The sequence below is a fragment of the Scyliorhinus torazame genome, chromosome 5 (genome assembly GCF_047496885.1).
Source record: "Scyliorhinus torazame isolate Kashiwa2021f chromosome 5, sScyTor2.1, whole genome shotgun sequence".
NCBI classification, from domain to species: Eukaryota; Metazoa; Chordata; class Chondrichthyes; order Carcharhiniformes; family Scyliorhinidae; genus Scyliorhinus; species Scyliorhinus torazame.
Genome location: NC_092711.1, coordinates 111,213,990 through 111,219,630, shown reverse-complemented (window position 1 = coordinate 111,219,630; position 5,641 = coordinate 111,213,990). Strand labels below are relative to the sequence as shown.

General features: G+C 43.0%; 1 long non-coding RNA gene across 1 annotated transcript; it reads left to right on the top strand.

The window, feature by feature from the left end:
* Positions 1 to 277: 277 nt before the first annotated feature.
* LOC140419424 (uncharacterized) lies at positions 278 to 4,526 on the top strand. Its single transcript, XR_011945777.1, has 2 exons — positions 278 to 659; positions 1,801 to 4,526. It is a non-coding gene; the product is annotated as an uncharacterized lncRNA (long non-coding RNA).
* Positions 4,527 to 5,641: the final 1,115 nt, after the last annotated feature.

Here is a 5,641-nt window from a genome sequence, read left to right as displayed (position 1 = left end):
CTTTCCCTTCAGTTTCAGCAAATCAACAATTGAAATCCAGAATTAGAAAAGAAATGGAAAGGGGAAAGAAAGTAAAGTGATTTTCTCACAGATGTTTGAAACAGGAGGAAGTTTCAGTCTCCGTGAAGCTCAATCTTCATTCACACAAAGCCCGCCCTCTGATTGCCTGGAGGTGCAGAGTCCTTCCGGTCCTGCAGAGCTCCTCGTTGGCCGGTTACCGGGAAACCTTGGCTGGAAGGGGTCTTGGTGAGGGACAGGGTTACAATGACGTCACTGTGAAGCAGTGATTCTTATTGGCTGATTCAGGCAGGACTCCGTTGTGGCGTCACAATGGCTCAGAGGGTTTACCCAGCACACAATTGGAGTCCCATTGGGAGAATATCACTGGTTCCTGCAGTAAAACACTGCGGATTGGACAACAGTTCAGCGCATCAAAGTGTCTCCCAGCCCCACGTGGGGTCGGAATCCGCTCCGCGCGAGTTGACCAATGGGAAGAGTCAGCGCACCGGAAGCACTATGATCATCCCGCGTCTGAATACGGAAGTTGGACAATGGGTCTGTGAACCTGTCCATTGCTGTGCAGCAAAGCGGCTGCTGCTCCATCGCTGAATGAAGATTCAGATTCACACAGACTAAACCGCCTCCCGTGTCCAATATCTGTGAGTAACACACTTCTTTTTCTCCACATTTCTAATTTTGAACTAAATTGTTGACTTGCAGGTGGGACAGGAGGTGAATTTAGGAAGGGTGCAGACTCTGGAAAGATTGTCCTAGGTCTTTCTCAGAGACATTGACACAATTTGCTCCCTCAGCTTGAAACATTTATTTCTAAGACAAAAGCAAACTACTGTGGATGCTGGAATCTGAAACAAAAACAGAAAATGCTGGAAAATGTCACGTCTCGAGCCTGGATGGCTTTGTCAAAGAGTCGTCCAGACTCGAAACATTAGCTCTGTTCTCTCTCCACAGATGCTGTCAGACCTGCTGAGGTTTTCCAGCATTTTCTGTTTTTGTGACATGTATTGTCTGGCTAAAAGGATGGTGCTTTCTAATGTTCATAATTATAGGGATGGTTTCCCCAGTAGATGGTTGACATTTAAGGAGACAGTAAATTAATATAGGATAGAATGTATCTAGTGTTGTTATATGGTACTTATTTTATCTAAATTATTTTGATTGTGAAAAACTGCATTTATTATTATTTCTATTTTAAAAAATATATTACTAAATATATTCCCAGCCATAGAATCATTAAGGCACAAAAAGAGTCCATTCGGTAACTTGAGTCCATGCCGAGACACTCTAAAGCAATCCAGTCAATCCCTTCCCCCTCTATAATCCAGTTTCTGTGTCGGTTTGTTTTCTCCAATTGCCTATGGAATTTAATTTTGAAATTATTTGTCTCCACTTCCACCATCCTCAGAGATGGGGATTTCCACATTATGACCACTGGCTGTTTAAATAAAGCTCTTCCACACTTCCCCTTCCAATTGTATGTCCCTCCAATTAAGAAATACATTACTGTATGTCACACACACACATACATACAAGCAGTCTCTATAAAGATTTTTAATCCACTGTCCTGGACAGAAAGCAGTGACCGTGGATCTGTCAATCAGCATGAATCGCTCCTTCAGAAGAATTGGGGGTGTGAATATTAAGTACGGCAAAGTGCAAAAGGGAGTCTATCTGGGATGACTTTAGGCAAAAGAGCGATGAAAGAATAATCCATTGAAACTAGATTTGTCTGTTGTATTTCTGTACTGTACTGACAGTGATGACATTTGTAAACTCTCACAGGATATTCAAAGGGGAGGATTTGCAGTAAAATCTCAAACCAAACTTCACATTAAGATCTGACAGAGTCACTCAATTCGTTTAGGACGGGGAAAACCATTGGCTGTTTTACTGTCAGTGTGACTGGAAAAGCACTGTGTCACGGACACCCGCACCATGGGGAAACCGTGGAAATGTGGAGATTGTGGGAAGGGATTCGGATCCCCATCTGAGCTGGAAACTCATCGACGCACTCACACCGGGGAGAGACCGTTCATCTGCTCTCAATGCGAGAAGGGATTTAGTACGTTATCCAACCTGCGGACACACCAGCGAGCTCACAGCGATGTGCCACTGTTCATCTGCTCTGAGTGTGGGAAAGGATTTACTACTTCATTCAACCTATGCACACACCAGCAAGTTCACACTGGGGAGAAGCCGTTTACCTGCTCCGTATGTTTGAAGGCATTCGGATGTCAATACAACCTACAGAGACACCAGCGAGTTCACACTGAGGAGAGACCATTCACCTGCTCAGTGTGTGGGAAGGGATTCACTCAGTTATCCCATCTGCAGAAACACGAGCGAGTTCACACTGGGGAGAGACCATTCACCTGCTCAGTGTGTGGGAAGGGATTTACTGATTCGTCCAACTTGCTAGCACACCAGCGAGTTCACACTGATGAGAAACCGTTTATCTGTTCCGTGTGTGGGAAAGGATTCAGAAGTGCAGCCCACCTGCAGAAACACCAGCGAGTTCACAAGTCATTACAGGGGTTGGATTCTGCTGTTGTTGCTGCTGTTAATCACATCCAGGACTGAACCATGTTCATTCTGACAGTTGAAGTGGGAGGGTCAGAGAGTTTGTTTCTGTTGCACTGGCTGGTCTCCCAATTTACAATCCAGTGACTGAATTTCCTTGAACGAGGGCACATTTCCACTGAAACGATTCACAGAAGCAGATGTAATGTATTAATTTTATCTTGTACAGTTATGATGAATGTTTATTATATTAAATATATTGTATTGTAGGAACATAGGAACCAGAGTAGGCCATTCAGCCCCTCGATTCAATGAGATCATGGCTGATCTGTGGCTTATCCCCATATACCTGCCTTTGGCCCATGTCCCTTAATATCTTTGCTTCACAAAAATCTATCCATCTCTGATTTAAAATGAACAACTGTTCTAGCTTCAACTGCTGTGTGTGGGAGAGAGTTCCAAACCTCTCCCACCCTGTGTGTGAAGACGTTTTTCCCATCTCTTCTGAATGGTCTGGCCCTAATTTCCAGATTATGCCCCTAGGTTTAGAGGCTCCAACCAATGAAAATAGTTTACCTTTAGCGACCTTATCTTCTCCTGTTAATATCTCCTTTTTCACATTTTCTCCCAAATTTACACCCACCGAATACAATGTCAATCCCCATCTCAACAACAACAATCCCATCCTCCCACCAAACCCCCAAACAACTGCTCGCATGTTAAAATAAACAAATAACAAAAAGGAATCGGGAATCACCCACCGTCACCATTAACACATACAGTCCCAACCCACCCCCCTCCCTAATGTTCGATGTTATCCAATTCTTGAAAGTGCATAATGAATTACGCCCATGAATTGTAGAACCCCTCCATCCTTCCCCTCTGTTCAAACTTAACCTTCTCAAGAGTTAAGAATTCCAACAGGTCCTCCCACCATGCCAGGGCACAGGGTGGAGAGGTTGCTCTCCATCCCAACAGGATCCGCCTTTGGGCTATCAACGAGGCGAAGGCTACAACATCTGCCTCCACACCCGTTTCCAACCCCGGCTGGTCCGACACCCCGAATATGGCCTCCCGGGGATCCAGGTCCTGTTTCATGTGCACCACTTTAGTGATTACCCTAAAAACCTCCTTCCAGTAATCCTCCAGCTTTGGACGGGACCAGAACATATGAACATGATTCGCTGTAAAGTAAAATGGGAAAGATGTCAATTGAAACAAGTAGGTATGACAAAACCCAAAGGTCTGAGAAAAAGCAAGCAAAAATCCCACAAAGGGTTAACAGCATTCAGAAAAGAGGGTTTGAAATGCAAATAGCCTTTACCAGCTTGAAAACCAGCTTGAGACTGCTTAATCTGACGCTGTCCTTTCAAGTTAAAGAAAAACTAGTCATTTAAGTTTTTAGTTACATCGAGGGAAAACTACCTCACACTTTCATAGAAGTTAATTATTTTAGCAAGCAGTTGATACGAATTGCCAGAGTCTAATAAAGCAGAAATTAACACCAAGAAGGAGTCTGTTTAAACATGACTAGAACCAGAGGTATCACTCCACTAAGATTAAGAGACAAATATCAAAGCATTTTTACCAATGCTTATCATTGAAGCATCTTCTTGTTAGACATGATGGAAACTAGGAGTGTGCAACAGACAAATAAAATTACATAAATGAGCAGAAGATATTACTTGAAGATAATAAAATTTAACCAGCACTGCTTTGAGAAGGAAATAAATATCCTGAATCGCTATAGTCATTCACTTCCAGCTCTCAGAGCTGTTTCGGTAGATGGGAATGATTGAATGCACGAACCTAACAAGGGATCGAAGCTACTGAGAACACCCACAGATAAGAAGAGAGATTGTCAAGGATGCCACGAAGGTCTGATCAACTCGAACGGAAAATCCAGAAGCAAGATCTTTTTTACTTGTTGTAAAGTCAGTGATGTTATGTTTTGAAGTAAAATAAAGTAATTAAAAAATTAACCGTAACCTGAAACAGAGGTTCTTACAAAATATCGATAAGTCTACTATACTTTCTTAGCAAGGCGGGACCGAGGATCAAAGCTATTAAGTGGTAAGTAGATAAAACCTTCTTTGAAGATATAGATTATATCTTCTAACTTGAAACACTAGTTTGGCCTGAATAGCACCTACTTAAATCTGCGAAGGAATCGAGGAGTGAAAATCCTTGTTCACCATTTAGAACATCTTTTTTGACCCTTTTTGGTTCAGGGGGAGATTTCTAAGAATAGTGGTGATTTTAACTTGAAGGCATGCACTCTCCGGGGCACCTCACAACAGAACCCCTCCTCCATACCCTCTCCCAACTCTTCCTCCCACTTTGCTTTGATCCCTTCCAGTGGTGCCTTCTCCTCTTCCAAATTAGCCCGGTAAACCGCCGACACTACGCCCTATGTGTAGGTTAAGTTAAGGAGTTATTGGGACAGAGCAGAGGAGTGAACTTGGATGTAGTGCTCTTTCAAAGGGTTGGTGCAAACTCAATGGACTGAATGGCCTCCTTCTGTACTGTAGGAATTTTCTGATTCTATCATTTATTGGTCCAAAATGAACAACCTCACATTTGCTAACTTTGAATTCCATCTGCCACAATTTTGCCCATTCTAGTCTGTCACTATCTTCTTACAATTTTTTTGTTTTTTTTAAATAAATTTAGAGTACTAAATTATTATTTTTTTCCAATTAAGGGGCAATTTAGCCTGGCCAATCCACCTAACCTGCACATCATTGGGTTGTGGGGGTGAAACCCACGCAGACACTGGGTGAATGTGCAAACTCCACACGGACGGTGACCCAGGGCCGGGCTTCAAACCTGGGTCCTCAGCGCCTCAGTCCCACTGCTAACTGCGCCATATGCCACCCTATCTTGTAATTTAATGCTATCACCTAGCCTGTCGACAATGTCACCTAACTTTGTATCATCTGCAGATTTGGATATATGACTTTCTATGTCATCATCCAAGTCATTAATGAATAATTGCGGTCCCAACACAAATCCCTGTGGTACAGCACTAGTCACATCCTGTCAATTAGAGTACTTCCCATTATCCCCACTCTGTCACCTGCCACTCAACCAATTTCTAACT